Source organism: Canis aureus, chromosome 20, assembly GCF_053574225.1.
Source record: "Canis aureus isolate CA01 chromosome 20, VMU_Caureus_v.1.0, whole genome shotgun sequence".
NCBI lineage: Eukaryota > Metazoa > Chordata > Mammalia > Carnivora > Canidae > Canis > Canis aureus.
Window position 1 is genome coordinate 10,435,950 of NC_135630.1, and position 16,662 is coordinate 10,452,611.

General features: G+C 37.8%; 1 long non-coding RNA gene across 1 annotated transcript in view; it reads right to left on the reverse strand.

Annotated features, from left to right (window-relative positions):
- Positions 1-10,627, reverse strand: part of LOC144291890 (uncharacterized) — a 183,114-nt gene extending 172,487 nt beyond the window's left edge. The window contains exon 1 of the long non-coding RNA XR_013359448.1: positions 10,534-10,627. This is a non-coding gene — a long non-coding RNA (uncharacterized LOC144291890). The remainder of the gene's footprint in view (positions 1-10,533) is intronic.
- Between the last annotated feature and the right edge of the window lie 6,035 nt (positions 10,628-16,662).

Below are 16,662 nucleotides of genomic sequence, written 5' to 3' on the forward strand. Positions count from 1 at the left end.
GTTTGTTTGTTTTGTTTTGTTTTTACTATTATTGCAAATGTCAACACAGTGAAAAAGCAAATAACAGTACTATTATAAAAGATAATTTGATATGATAGATCCCAAAAATAACTTGGGCAGGAGGGTCATTGGACTACAGATAGCTCCCTTACTCAAAAAAATATACTAGAAAAAATAAAGTTTAGGGATACACTTATCATAACCACTAGGGTAAAAGGATATTTGTAGTTGTGACTTAAGGCTATATTTAATATTTTTTTTGTCATTCTTACCTAAAATCTAAAATTAGCAGTGACGATTAGTCACTGCTAATCCTTGGCTCTGTGAAAGGAAGAGTACATACTCCAAAAATAAAAGGAATAGCATGCTTTTTAAGCCTAAAGGTGAAACAGAGGAGATATTTTTATCTTCTGACCCAGTCCTCTCAACCCCATTCCATTTGGAATGAAGATTTAGCCTCTACAGAAGGCATCCTTGATACAAAGAGAAGTCTTGAATTATAATGTCCTTGAAATACAACTATCCAGGGAGTTCAGTGAAGAAGTCACTTACAAATAAACATAGAAAAGCGGCTACTTATATTCTAAGTATAACCAGTTAGAAAATATAACAGAATAACCTTTGACAATCCAATAAAAATGTAAAATTCCTAGTAATAAACTTAATAAGAATATGCAAAACCCCTCTGAAGAAAACTACATGAATTTACCGAAAGACATAAAAGGATACTTGACAATAGTTAGAGGCATTCCATTCTACTAGATAGAAAGAATAAACAATTGTAAACAATGTAAATCTTGCTCTAATTGACTCCTATGTTTCACGCAAGCATAATAAAAACCAGAATAAATTTTTGCCTTTCAATTTGACAATGAGATTTTTTAAAGTTCTTCCATTAGAATATGTGAGACTCGCCAAAATAATTTGACAAAATAGTTGTTAAAAATACACATGTCAAAGCTACATCCACTGAAACAATGGAATACTGGGGCAAGGTGCACACATTATCCAAAGCCACAGAACTCAGAGTCGAGAAATCGACCCAAGTTATATGGTAAATGTGATCATGAAAATTACAGCGATCACACGCTTGGTATTTATTATGTCTTGTAATATTCTAAGTGTCTAATATATAATAACTCATTTCGTCCATTCTGAAACTATGTGAGAGAGGTATAAGGTCCTCACTTTAGAGATGAATTTTCTGAGGTTAGCAAATCGAGGATGATTGGATAACTGATTTGGGAAAGTACAGAGTAAATCATGTTAGTGATGTTGTGTATAGATGTATATATCTGTCCCAAAATACATTTCAAGTGGGTTATATTCAATATGAAACATAAGACAAAACTGCAAAAACATGGCTGATTATTTACATAAACCAGTGGCAAAAATATCACTTTGTAAAGCATCGTATGAAGGACATAAAGCAAAAGGTTGATTAGTTTAGATATGTTATATTTTTATTTCTCCCTTCAGGCAAAGATTTAAGAAAGATAATAACCAGAATAGTGGAGTCATAGAGAAATAACCTCATTTCCTGCTGGAGGGGTTATGGATCAACAGCCTTAAACCTATGTATACTCTTTAAGCCAAAAATGATATTTCAAGAAAATTTTCATCAGGAATCATAAAAATGAGCAAGCAAGTATATATGAGATGTTTATAAGTATTTTTATAAGCACAATGAATTGGATATAAGGTAAGTATCACACAACGGTTGCCTTTCAGGATAGAAGTTGCAGTATATCTGTGGTAAAGTAATAGGTATGCTTTATGATGACCCTGTAGATCTGCTCTTACGAGAATGGAAATATGTTTGGTTGTATATTAAATGAAAAATGCTCATAAATTGTACGAGTAGTTTGATTCCATGTTTATTATACACACACACACACACACACACACACACACACACCCCTTCTGCCACAATGATTCTTAACCTTGGTGGCATGTTAGAATCACCTGGAGAGATTATAAAAATCCTATTATCAATACTATAATCCAGACAATTCAATCAGACTCTCTGGAGGTGAGATAAAAGTATCAATATTTGAATGCTTCTAAGCTGATTTCACTATGCCACCAAGTTTGAAAACTATGGATGCAGAATGATAGGCTAAGTTGTTAACTATGAATGTCTTTGTGGAATAGGATTAGGGTACATTTTTTTCTAGTTTTCCTTATATGTATTTTCAATTGAGATAGCGATCATTTAAGCGATAATGGTAGGGGGTGTATTCACATTTGCAATGAGGAGTTTGACTCCATTTTTTATGTCTGATGGTTGACAGCTTTAAGCCTTACCACCCCCCACCCTACCTCCCACACCCTGTCTCCCACATTTGATCATTGGTAAGAAGGCCTGGGTTTGCCCTTCTTTGGCACAAGCTGTGGATTCAAACCAGGCCAACCTCTTCTTGCATATGAACCCCCATTCTGGTCCTGTCCCATAACCACAATAAAAATCCAGGCCAGTCTCCCTTTTTTTTTTTTTTTTGCTTTTTTTTTTTTTTTTTTTTTTTTTTGCTTTCTCAGGCCATCGTAGACCTGCTTGAGAGGCTACCCTACACTCCCTAGAGTCTTCAATTATGTAAAACAATTTTTCATACCTTGTGTGTATGTGTGTGGCATCATCAGTCTCAACATAAACCAAATTTTGGATGGAGCAACCTTTGACTTCTCAGGGGACTGTCACATGAAGAACAATTCTTTCTGTTTTGTTGTTGTTGACTTAAAGATTGCCTTTGCAACTCCTGGTAAGACCACATGACTTCATGAACCAGCAACTACTCTCTTTATTGCAGAGGACCAGGACTTTTATTGTCCTTAGCTGCTAAATGCTCCTGCTTTGTTGTTTGGGAGCAGACTAGGGGTTTATATTTCTATTATCCTACCAGACACAACTCCCAGGGATTTTGCTAACCATGCCTTATCTTCAAACTGAACTTTTGAGACTTTGAGGGCAGAGACGGAATCTGCCCTTTCTGGAAGAGCTACTGTCTTTGTTCTTCCGATGTAATACAACAGCACTATCCCTTGATTCAAATTCTTGACTTTTAATTCTATGATTAGAAAGAAGTGGACTGAAATCTCATCTCAATTTTAGAGTCTCAGAGTTGATTATTTTTGGTACATCCTTCTCTAGAACATTTACTTCGACTGTAGCTTTGACCTTGTTGTGTTAAGCAATTTTTATTTTTTTTTATTTTATTTTTTTAAATATATATTTTTTTTAAATATATATTTTTTTTAAGATTTTATTTATTTATGATAGTCACACAGAGAGAGAGAGAGGCAGAGACACAGGCAGAGGGAGAAGCAGGCTCCACGCACCGGGAGCCCGACGTGGGATTCGATCCTGGGTCTCCAGGATCGCGCCCTGGGCCAAAGGCAGGCGCTAAACCGCTGCGCCACCCAGGGATCCCGTGTTAAGCAATTTTTAGCTATCTCTCATTCATACTTGCTTTGCCATGCTCCTGGCAGTGTTAGAGCATGCTTAAAATATTTGTTAGCCACTAGTAAGCCTTCTTCACAATCATCTCTACCCATGTATATATATTTTTTCCAGTTAGGATGATGAAACAAGTAAAATTCTACATTCTATTAGTTTATAATTCTGAGAGTTCTAAATAATCATTATTTTAATAGTTTTGTAATAAGCTCTTTTATAATAAGCTCTTTGTAATAAATTCAATCATAATCTATCTCAGTGGTTGGCAAACTATGGCCCCCAACCCAATTCTGCTTTTGTGCATACAATTTTGGAACTTATTTGGAATTTTATTGGAACTCACTTGTTTATGTAGTGTTTGTGTTTTGTGTTATAACAGTAGAGTTGAATAGTTGTGACAGAGCCCATATGGCTTGCAAAACATAAAATACTATCTGTCCCTTTATGGAAAAAGCTTGCCAATCTTGACTGAGGTCATTGTGGAACAGCTAAAGTTTTAAGACTGCACAGTAAAAAAACACTAAAACAAACAAATAATAGAACATTTAGGAATATTTGATAAGTGAAAAACAGTGACAGGATAAGAACTGCAGTGGGCTGAAGGGGGATTAAGTGGGATTAAGACTTTTTGACATCTAGCATGCAGTATGGACTGCTGTGCATATTATAAGTCTTCACTCACTAAACCCTTACAACCCCTACGTCTTCCTTTTATCTTTTCACAGGCAAACTTCCTCTGATAGGTTTCGGAGGGGAAGGGAATTATTTTTCACATTTTCTTCTTAATCCAGATGAACTCCAATGTTTCCCAAAGTAGCCTGGTTTCTGATAGTCTTGGCTTTGGTAAAGAAAAATTTTTTGGGATTAAAATTGGACTTAGAAATATAAAATGACAACCTGCCAAATATTTTGTTTAACTTGGGGAGGGAACTAGTGAGATGTTATTACTGAATCAAAAGGAAATAATTTGCACCCTAATAAATAGATTCAAAAATGATCTAGCCAGTCAATAATCAGCTGCTTTCTACTGGATGCAACAAATTTATATTTCTATAGACAAGAATCATTTGCATTATTATCAGTTTTTTTTTTAATAGAGTCATAAAGTAGCTCAAATAGAATCAAAAGCAGGGATAACCCACATGGAATAAATGAGTTTGGATCTCACTAGTCTTTTCTGACCCATCTCAAAGTCACAAATAAGTCACTTCTCTCCTTTCCTATTTTATTACCAATATGGAACTCTGCCTTTTTTCACTTGTTCTTGTAACACTGTGTTTTTCAGAAGGAATATACCACCCTCTGGGGGCTAATGCCCAAACGTAGCTACATAACTGAAGCACAACAAAAGGAAAAATTTAACCTTTAATATTAGACACTACTGCCCAAAGACCCTAGTCACTCTTCTGTCTATAGAGAAGATACTTCTAAAAGTTCTACTATTGAATATTCTCATTCAGCTTTCTACTTTGATGGCTTGTAGAAAGTCAGTATTCTTTATTGTATAAAGAAATTCAGCATTCTCTTTATCTCATCCTTGGACCTGACTATGCCCAATGATGTGAAAATGTCGAGGTTTGGAGAGAACTGTCAAGAAAGAATTCTTGAGGCACCTTTGGTGCAAAAAGGTGGTTTTATTAAAGCACTGTGATGGGACCCACAGGCAGAAAGAGCTGCCCTGGGATTTTAAGGAGTGGCTGATTACCTCCTTTCAAGTAGGGAGGGGCTTAGGGATAGGGTAAGTCCCTAAGGAATTTGGAAGCAAGGTTTCCAGAACTTCGAGGGGCTAGCTGTTATTAGGGAAAGGTCATTTATTACTGTCTAGTAGTCATGAGACCTTTCAAATATATATCAGTGGGCCATATGCTGGGAAGATGATTGCTAACATCTTGGAGATGGGGTGCAGGTAGAGATGAAGGAAGTTTTCAAAGGAATTTTAATATATTAAAGGAGACTTACAGGATCCTGGAGGTCAGGATAATGCTAAGCTAAGATTGCCTTTTGCTCTTAGCAGAGTATCAACATCGAGGCAGTTGAACTCCTAGAGGAGGTTCACTTTGCCTATCTCAAGGACATGTCATTGAGTTGGAAGAAAATTTAATTTTTTAAAAAATTTTTAGATTTTTTTAAATTTTTTTTCTTTTCCCTTTGTTTTCCACATCACTCAAGAAGATGCAAATTGTCAACTGAAAATTTCCACTGAGATCAATCAGGGGTTTTCCCTAAATTAAAGAACCAAAGAACCAGCCTTTCTAAAGGTAAAAGTATATCAGCTTTCTAGAGGACAATGGTGTCTGTAGTTGGTTTTTGCTTTTAACTCAATAGCAGTTTCTTTTTCTGAGATGAAAAGATTGCAAATAAAAAAAAAAAGTAGGATAAGGAATATGGTTAGTTCTAAGTTCAGAAGTAGGTTTGGTTATTTGTATTGAGTTGCTAGGGAAGGCCTCCCTGGCAAGAGATTCAGATGATGTAAAGGAGGATCTGGAGAAAGAGCAGTCCAGACCGAGGACTAGCCAGTATAGAATTCCTAATTGTTAGGGTATTTGAGGAAGAACAAATAATCCAGTATGGCTGAGCAGACTATGTAAAGAGGTGTGTTAGAAGATGTCATACGATGTGATAGAAGCCAGCTCATGCACGGCCTTATTGGTAAAGACCTCATTTAAGCTATCTTTTTTTTCCCTCCTGAAGAGACAGTTTTGCCTATTTTCTCAGCATGATTGTCCATTGTTTTCATTTACTTTCAAAGTGTTCCAGTTTAAAAAAAAAAAAAAAAAGTGTTTCAGTTTAGATGATAAATTATATGATCACCTTATTTATACATTGTTGTAAAAACATTAGCCATTTTTTTAGTAAAATAAAGGCCAGTGTAAAATAAATAAATAAATGAATAAATAAATAAAATAAAATAATATAAAATTAAAAATAAAATAAAAAATAAATAAAGGCCAGTGTAAAGTTTTGAGAAGGATGACATGAAAGAGGATAAAATTAACTAAAAGAATACTGGTATTATCTTCATGGATACTGAAATCACCAACAATTATGCCGGGAGTGAATTACATTGAGCTGTAGAAGAGGAAAAATCGCTTTCCTTATCTGTCTGAGGTTCTTAGCTACGTCACTGAAGTAAAAGATAGCAAGAGAAAAATAGACAGAGTTAAGTTTGACACAGAAGCCCTCGTAAGGAAATTAAGACTCAAAGAAGTATTTAGGTGAGTTTTGCACTGGGCATGGGGCACTTGAACTCATGATCCTGAGATCAAGACCTGAGCAGAGATCAAGAATCTGATGCTTAAGTAACTGAGCCACCCAGGTGTCCCGACCCAAAGAAATATTTAAACCAGAGCACTTTTCTGCTAACTTTGATGAAGAGTGCAAAATCTGATAGGATTGAGGGTATAAACTAAGTATAGTAAACTTTGGGAAATTAGCAAGGCCTATTATTTCAGATTTTTCTTGGCATTCCTCCTTCTTCAGAGATAAGGATGCTCTTTTCCTCCCATTATAGGTGGAACACCTCTCGAGTGAGGGTCTTATGACCTGCTTGAAAAATCTACCATTCCTCAAATTCCTTCTGCTTACAATAGTCAATATCCAAAGGTGTCATATTTTTGGGGCACTATGCCCTGAATTTCATCAGAGTCAATTGCTAACATCTTCTAGGAATGAGGAAGAGTAATCTAAAACTTATAGAGATAACAAAAAAGAGAGGTGGCAGGTGATATGGCCTGTAAGTACAAGTGAACTTCAAACCCTGAGGGTGTCATGGAGAAGGAAGGACAACATTCTGAAAGTAGCAATGAGAAGCAAGAAGAATGCCTGTCCCACCTCCAGATCTACTGATTTGGGGGAGATCACTGATTTCAGGGGAGAGCCAGATTTCAGTTAGAACAAGGTAGAGATTTCCATTTTTCGAAGGTTCTTGTTATACAGTACGTTAAATGTAGACAGTATGGGGATCCCTGGGTGGCTCAGCAGTTTGGCACCTGCCTTTGGCCCAGGGCGTGATCCTGGAGACCCGGGATTGAGTCCCACGTCGGGCTCCCTGCATGGGGCCTGCTTCTCCCTCCTCCTGTGTCTCTGCCTCTTTCTCTCTCTCTCTCTCTCTCTCTCTCTCTGTGTCTATCATAAATAAAAATAAATAATAAATAAATCTTTAAATGTAGACAGTATTCGTAGCGTCTCAGAGCACAGATACTGGAGCTAGACAGACTTGATTTTGAAATTTATTATCAAGTGTGTGAAGTAGGGGAGATGCTTAAACCTTCTAAGTCTCCTTTTCTCATTTGCAAACTGAGGATACTATAGTTACCTAATTTTTGTAAGAATGAGTTGGAATAGCCAAGAATCAAGTATCTAGCATAAGGTCTGCCATATTATAATTGTCAAATAAATAGTAACTCAAATAGATGCTTAACAAGCTTGTATTAATAGATGGAAGTCTGTAGCCAGGTGTTAAGGCAAGTCATTAACTGTATTACATGATCATTGTCATAAACAACAACAACAAAACAAAACAAAAAACAAAAACAAACAAAAAAAACATGTACTGAGCACAGTCTATGCACAGAGAAATGGACCAATTCCTTAATTTCCTCCTTTTAAACCATGTATGTTCTCATGTCCTTCTTATGCTCCAAATTCTACAATGGCTCTCGATTTCACTGATAATAAAAGCTAAAATTTTACAGAGTTGGTGTAAATGCTTTACCTACACAAACGCAATTTTAATATTGCTTGCTGCCTTCAAATCAAGACAAAACTGGGAGTTCTATTTTAGGCCAAGATGAAATAACATGGATTTACTCTTGCTTTAAATAGGAAAAATCAAACCAATTCACAGTTATTTGCAAGAGACTGGATATCAAGCAGCAAAAAACCATGACCCTTGAGAGAGAAGTAGCAGATGAGGGTGGAGAAGGGAGTGGAGAGGGTAGACACCAATTTACTGTCCTGAGAGGATTTTTAGCAACAGGGCAGCGAGGGAAAGCCCAGGGAAGCCCGGCAGTCTCTCTGTGCTGAGGGGACACAGAGGAGGACCAAGGCCATGACTGTTCACAAGGCACAGTACAGAAGAAAGCACGCTGTCCAGAAAGAGAACTATGAGATCCAGCGTGGGTGCCTCCTGATGTATTCGGCTGAATATTGAGAAGCCCAAGCATGTGCACACTGTCTGAATGCTACAAGAACCCTGCGAATGGATTAGAGATATCAATTTCTGGAACTCACCAAGGGCCTAGAATAGTGCTTGTTCCCACCAGCCAGAAGGGAGGACACCCAAAGAAGACAGGAAACAGAAAAAAAAAAATATATCACTAGTTGGTGTTAACACAGGTTGTATCAGAGTTTTGAGTCTTAACAGTTACTACCAAAAAGGTTTAGCTGGAATAGTGCCCAAAAGACCTAAAGAAGGGGGAAAAAATGATAGCAATTTTTCCAAAGGCAACACTATTAGAGGCTGGTGAATTGAGGATACTGGTAAATAGTTGCCACAGGGTGGTGATCTGGGCTGAAGGAAGCTACGGAGTCCAAGCATTAGGATGTGCCGTCAGTGAGCCTCCCTACGTAGAGACCCGTATTTTGTCTTTCCCAAAATCATCTTCTAAAGAGATGAGAGCAGAAGTGTAGCTGCCTTCCTCTGGTGGAACAGGATACAATATAAAATGCCTGAAGAAGTGCTTCTCAGACTTTATTAAATAAAATTTATCTGGGAAATCTTGTTAAAATGGAAGTGATTCAATAGTTTGGAGGGGGGCCAAAGATTCTGGATTTTTTTTTTTTTTTTTTTTTTTTTTTTTTTTTTTTTTTTAGATTCTGGATTTCTAAGTTTCCTCATGGAGCCTCTGCTACTGATGCATAGACCACACTCTCAATAGCAACGGTCTCGAGGCTTTAAAGTACTGTGTACATTCTAATTAGGGGTTCTAAAAATTGGGTGGTGGGGTCTAGGTCTAAGTTTTTGTGGAACCAAGGAGTAGATACTACTTCCGCTATGCTGTTAAGTGGTACTTATTCCCAGGGAAGTTGCCTAATGGAAATGCTATAGAAAGGATACCAGAGGGATCCCTGGGTGGCGCAGCGGTTTAGCGCCTGCCTTTGGCCCAGGGCGCGATCCTGGAGACCCGGGATCGGATCCCACGTCGGGCTCCCGGTGCATGGAGCCTGCTTCTCCCTCTGCCTGTGTCTCTGCCTCTCTCTCTCTCTCTCTCCTCTGTGACTATCATGAATAAATAAATAAAATCTTTAAAAAAAATTAAAGGATACCAGAGCAATAAACCTTTTAGAAAAAAAAAAGGGGGGGTGGGGTGAGGCAGACGACTTTATAAGCTACCTTTGCAGTATATTTTCAAGATAAAGCATACAGGCTTACATCATTTATATTTGGTTGCCCTTTTGTATGTAAAACAATTTCATCGTGAACCTCAAGAGAACCTCAGTAAGATAACTAAGTGTTTATATACAAAAAACGTAATGCTAGAAATGTGAGAATTATGAGGGTTAACCCACTGACGATGTAATGTCAATTTATGTGCTTCTACATAATAAACTAAATCATTTCTAAAAGCCAAAGGAACTACAGACGGATGATGACCTCAAAACTTCCTTCTATTGCTGACCTTCATTTTTTTTTATTGCTGACCTTCATAGTTGCCATTATTTAATGCCTTGACAACTGTTTTCTTTTTTTTGTTTTGTTTTGTTTTGTTTTGTTTTTTTGACAACTGTTTTCTGAAGACACTAAGTGACTTAGAATCAACTTAGAAAAAAAAATAATAATTCCTTTGAAACCGTCTCGGATCACACGTGGCCGGGAGGAAAATTGATCTTAGAGATCTACTAATATCAGTGGACATTCGGGCAAGATACTTCCTATTATATTCTCTATGTCCTTGGGCTATCATTTTAGAAAACTGAAGGGAGTCCAGGAAGTCATGAACTGTAAAAAGTAGCCTCGTCTTCAAGGTATTCTTCAACAGAACTGAAACTTTCCCATCAGCCAAAGGCAGGCAGGCCAGAGAGAGGGAGTGACTTACTAACCTGGGAACAGGTTACTAACCTGGGAACAGGTCACTAACCTGGGAACAGGTGCTTTTCATCCTCGAGTCTGGGCACACCCGGGAGCTAGACTGGTAAGATCCTGAAACTTTGTGACTTGAGAACAAACCATAATGTTTGTTAAGACTGGCCTGGGTGATGTAACATTCAGGCAGTTTGTTTCATAATGGGATTTGTGACCTAGTGACAGACCTGTTACTTCCTCTGATTTCAGCCAAGGTCCTGTTTCAGTAACTGTTGGGGCTGAAGGTGGTGATTTTCTCCCCACTGTCATTATCCCTCCTTTTGCACACCCCCCGCCCCCGCCAGCTGTGCAATTTGCTGGGGGGTTTGGCATGGCCACTGGAGTTCATTATTCAGTACCGTATCTTAGAAATGCTATTTTCCATTTATTTCCCATGAAATGAAATGAAAAGACCAGTGTTTCTAAAAATTTATTCAAGCAACCATTTGCTTCCCTTTTATTTCCTTTGGGAGAGAGTCTCGTTGACTCTGGCAGGCATTCTGTCTTTTTCATTAGGTGCCTCTCGCTGATAAGTAGAAAGAAAATGTTTTATCATATAGAAACCGAAAGAATCTCTTGCAAAATTCTCCTACTGATAGACAATTATTTCTTTGCTTCTAAAAAGATAGCCAAAGACCATCCGCTTATCCAACATAACATCTGCCTAATTTTCAGGCCATATTGGAATATGACTTAAAGCCCCAGGAGGTACAAAAAATATACTGTGCATTCAGTGTCCATAAAAATTTATGACCAGCAATTGTAAAAATACAATTAAAAAAAAAAAAGAGTTTTCGTTATGCTATGGGAATAGTAAAAGCTTCTCAGCTTGGGTAGAAAGTGGGAAATGAAAAAAGGGGAAAGGAGAAAAAATAAGTGGGAAATATCAGAAAGGGAGACAGAACATGAGAGACTCCTAACTTTGGGAAACGAGCTAGGGGTGGTGGAAGGGGAGGAGGGCGGGGGGTGGGGGTGACTGGGTGGCGGGCACTGAGCAGGGCACTTGACAGGATGAGCACTGGGTGTTATTCTGTATGTTGGCAAATTGAACACCAATAAACAATACATTTATTAAAAAAAAGAAAAAAAATAGTTCCAAAAGGATTTGGAACTATTCTTCTCTCTCCCTTCCTCTCACTTCTCTCTCTCTCTCTCTCTCCCTCCCTTCCTTCTTTAGAGTTAACACCACCAACCATGACCACCAAGATGTTAGGACAATCCCTAGGCGGAAATGAGGTCTAGACTTAATTATATCACTTTAATGATGCTATATGGTTTTCTAAGACTTGGCTCCTGAAACAGGTCACTGTTACACAATTTTAAGCCTATTTTGTAATTCAGGTGTAATATTCAGAGTGTGCCTATCTGTGGCTTCTTTTTTTAACGTCACGTGCCCTCAACTGAGAAAACAGTTATTGAGAGCCAAAGATTTGAAAAGCATTGGGCAATGAAAAACTGGCCTGAGTACTTGGTAGGACTGCATTTCCCCACTTAAGCTTTTGAAGTCAGTTTGGCCAATGTCATGTGAGTGAAAACAATGTGCACACTTACATGAAACCTGGATTAGTCATTGTGTTCTGCTCCCTGGGCCCAAGTGATCAGGAAAGGACACTGAAAAAGGCAGAGCTATCATCCTAAGTCCCTGAGCAAGAACAATGGGCAGGGCACTCCTGTCAATCCACACTGCTATACAGTATGAATTAAAAAAATAAACTTTTATTTTGTAAAACCAAAAAAAAAAAAAGAAAAACTGGCGATGCTCAAATTGATTAGAAATGACTTCTGTCGATTTATGGAGGAGGCCGTTCCTTGTAAAATGATACACAAGACAATTTTTGGAAAGCACTGTAATTAGCCATCCATTCGCTGAGCTTCTGCTACGTAACAGGCATTACGCAAAGCCATGGTCATACCAGACAAAAAGACACATCCTTGCCCTTAAGGAACTTGTGGTCAAGGTTTAGATTGATAAGGAAGCACACCATTGGGATCTATAATATTTGCTCCAAAAACCACAGGCACATATACAGTGAGTCTCTGAGACTTATTTATATCAAAGGTGATACGTACTATCCCCACGTGCATTTCCTGCCGTTTCGTTTACTGTGAGATTATAACACTTGCTAGGCCTGGACAGAGCCGTATATTCCAGGCAGTAACTATAATCTGAGTGATGACAGAAGGAAGTCGTTAGCCATCTCATCTACCTATCCATCCCCCTTTCTCTGTCGTTCTTCAAACAATATGATCTTACATGTGTGGGGAAACTGAAATCTGTGTTTCGGATTATAATCTCACGCTGGCCTGGTTTACAGTGGACAATCTTACATTCTTTCGTCCATACCACACCAAACCACCAAAAAGCTCACTTGCACATTTTGATTTTAAACACAGCCTTAGTGTCATGGTTTTGCTCTTCTTTCCACTCCCTTCCAAATCAGTCGCCAGTTCTCTCCGGAGGCCTTCCACTGTCATTGTTGCCCATACTTACTCAGATTTTACTATGCTGTTTTTGTTTGCTGTGTTCCGGTTTCTTTTATATTTGTATGTTTTGTTTCCTTTAGCTCTTCAAAGCAGAGTACATGCTGATATTTTAGAATGAAATTGTTTGCACGTAACAAATATTTACTGAATATTTGTCAATTCATTAACGGGCCTTTCCCACTGCACATTGTCTTATTATTTTTAAGACATTTTTTTTTTTTGTCAGCCTCTATCGTAGGCGAAATAATAGCCTCCCAAAGATGCTCATGTTTTAATCTCCAGAAACTCTGAATAGATCAGATTCAACGTAAGGTTGCAGGTTTAGCTGACTAGGAAATGGGGGAGATTATCTTGGATTATCAGAGTGGGCTCAATAAAATCACAAGGATTCTTATAATCAGGAGAAGGTAGAAGAAAGAGAACCAGAGAGATGGCAGTATGAGAAGGACTTAGCAGTATTGCCGGCTTCTAGGCTTCTAGATTCAGGAATAGGCCATGAATAAAAGAATGTTGGCAGGCTCCAGTAGCTGGAAAAGTAAAAAAAAAGAAAAAGAAAAGAAAAGAACACTTGCTTCTTTTCTAGAGTCTCTAGAGCAGCCCTGTCAACATCTTGATTTTAGCCTAGCAAGACCAATTTCATACTTTCATCTCCAGAACTGTAAAATAATACATTTGTGTTGTCTTAAGCCACTAAATTTGTGATAATTTGTCACAGTAGCCACAGGAAATTAATATACAACATACCATTTTATAAAAATATTACAAATGGGCTTTTATGGAAACTCTATTGAGACTTTCCAGTCATATGAAGACTATATTCCTATGCAGCTTAAATTTTATACAGGGTTTCCCATGTATATGCAACCTCATTATTATGTGATGCGTAACTAGATGTCAGCTAAATATGAACTGCCTTGGGAGGACCCCTACCAACCTCTCCAACTGCATTTCATGATTCCCCTCTTATTCAAGGCACATGCCACCACCGCAGTCAACCACTTGCAGTGTTCTAAGACAGTTAACCCCTCCCCTAAGTGGTGGGTTTTTCCCCATTGCCGCTTCTGCCTTCCAGACACTTAGGTTTCAAAACTCACTTTGGACATCACTTTATGGCAACTTTGATGTCCTTTCCTTTGTGTTTCCTTTGCCCGCTACACATTCCTTGCTGTAGTCACCTTTTAACATCTCAGTTTTCCTTAGCTTTTACACAACTTGAGGGCAGGAACTGTGGGAGAGCAAGAATTTCCTATCACCTTCAAGGGCTTTCCAGCCGGACTAAGAATCAAATTAACATGAGACCTAGTAAGAGAAGAAAAATCAAATTTGGTTTTCCATGCATAGAGGACCCACACAGACATGAACACTCCAACGACATTCCAATGGCATATGTGACACTTTGAAATAAGGAGTAAGGGGTAGGGGTCTGGAACTTCAAAGGAGAGGAGTGCAATCCTCAGAAAGACAAAAAAAGAGTAAATATTTGGTAAAACAAAACGTCACTGGGCCACTCAAACAGTGGGACATACTGAATGTTGGCCAAATAGGTCTTGCTGTGCTCCTCTCTGTCTACCACACCTCGCTGATATCGTACTGTAGTTATCTATGGTGACAGCTCACTTCCTGGAGCAGATTCTCCAGATTCTCTTTAGGCAGTTGAAGGGGGGAACTATAGAACGTTTTCTGAATCTTCTAGGTTTCCATTGCTTTCTTAAACTCAAAATAGTTGTCATCGTAAAGAGGCCCAGTTGGGGTGCCCTACACTTGACTCCTACAGAACCATGCTTCAGTTGTCCTTGGAACCCCAGTGTTTGCAGTGCTGTCTATACACAGTAGTCACTCAATAAAAATCCTGTGCGGTGGATGGAAGAACTGTCTCCCTAGCAAACCTCTTATTTATTCCTACAGCATATTTTCAACTTACATTCTGCATTTGATTCCTTTTTATCCATGCCTCCTTTGCTGACATTTTAAATTTCTCCTTTTCACAGAGCTCCATGTCAACATTCTATTTCCCTTCTTCCTTTTATTGCCAATTCCTGAAATGTGTGATCTACACCTGTGCCACAGCTTCTACTCATTTGCTTTTTAATCCCCTGCATATCTGGCTTCTTAAAACCACCCCACTACTGAAATTATTCTCTTAATATCACCACCTGCCTCCCCAAATTCAATAACCTTTTCTCAATTTGTGCTTTATTAAATCTCTCAAATTCTTTAGATTCTTGATCTTTAAGCCTCTTTATTATTTTTATCCTTCTGCTCTTTTCTACTAGTTTCTTTTCCTCCATAGCTGGCAATTTTCTCAATTCATAACTGTGATTTATAGTCTAATTTGATTCTATGTCTCCTGTTCTCCTTAAATACTCACATGATATGTCCTCTCAAAGCTTCAAGCACCACTTTACATATGGCTTCCCGATTTTTCACTTTTTCTCATTCCCATATATGCAACAGCTAAAGTGCAATACAAATGTGTTACCCTGACATTATTGGAAATTCAACCTTTCCTAAACAAATATTATTTTCCCTGAAACAGTTGCCCTTCTGAATATGCCATTTACCATCAGTATAATCTCTTGAATTCGGGCTCCCTGTATTTAGAAACTTGGCAAAGAATAAATTCCTCTTTTTACTTTACCCATTAGATTCAATCACTCATACAATTCTCATATCATGATAAATTTTATTAATACTCACCATTCTTTTACTAACAATTACTAGTCACTCATTAGCTCCTACCTTTAAAAAAACTGTGAGTGATTTGAGTGTAAATTGTGATTCCTTCTCTGGCTGTGTAGCCAAAGGGAGGTTGCATAACTTCTGTAGGCATTGGTTTTCTCAATTTGTAGAAATAGGACTATAGTTATACGTGATAGTATAATTCATACAGACTTTTTCAGAGTGAATAAATATAAGATACTTAAGCACAGTTTATAACCAGCAGGAATAAAAACACTTACTAAATAGTAGATATTGTATTCATCTATGAAAGGACACATTTTTTTTTTCACATTTTCACATCCTGTGAATCAGATTGTGTTTACAATCAATATTAGGTCATAGATTATGTGCCGAAGTTTTTCTCCTGATTCTAGAATAATCAACACACAGCTGTGCATCTTTCAATTGATTGGCGTCTAAGAGTCAGTGAAATGAAGTTACTTATATTACTATTGTTTTAACTTATTCACTGGTCTTTATTCCTTTCGGCTTTCTTTGTAATATATCGCTGTCTGCCTACTTTTCCTAAATATCACTATCATTTTCTCCCTGGTTAACATTTTACATGGTCCTTTGTTCCTGAGGGTCTTCTGTTTTGAATGTTCTCTAGCACTTAAATTACTATCAAAATTTAGAGTTATATGCTTTTCTTCCAAATCTTGATGAATCTGGCCAGATTGGTTTTAAAACCACCATACCATCCTCCTACCCCCATCACTTTTCATGCAGGTTCCCATCTGCTTACATTTGATCCTGTGACTCTTCTCTATAAGATTTTCTCTACTCCTTCCTAAATATTTATCCTTATGGACCAGATTCAGTTTCAAAGAATCATTCTGTTAAGATATTTTTAGTTTGAGAAAAGTCTTAAAAATTACCCTAAACTGGTCCTATATAGATGCTCAGAGCATATTTTAACATTTTATGCACACACAGCAGG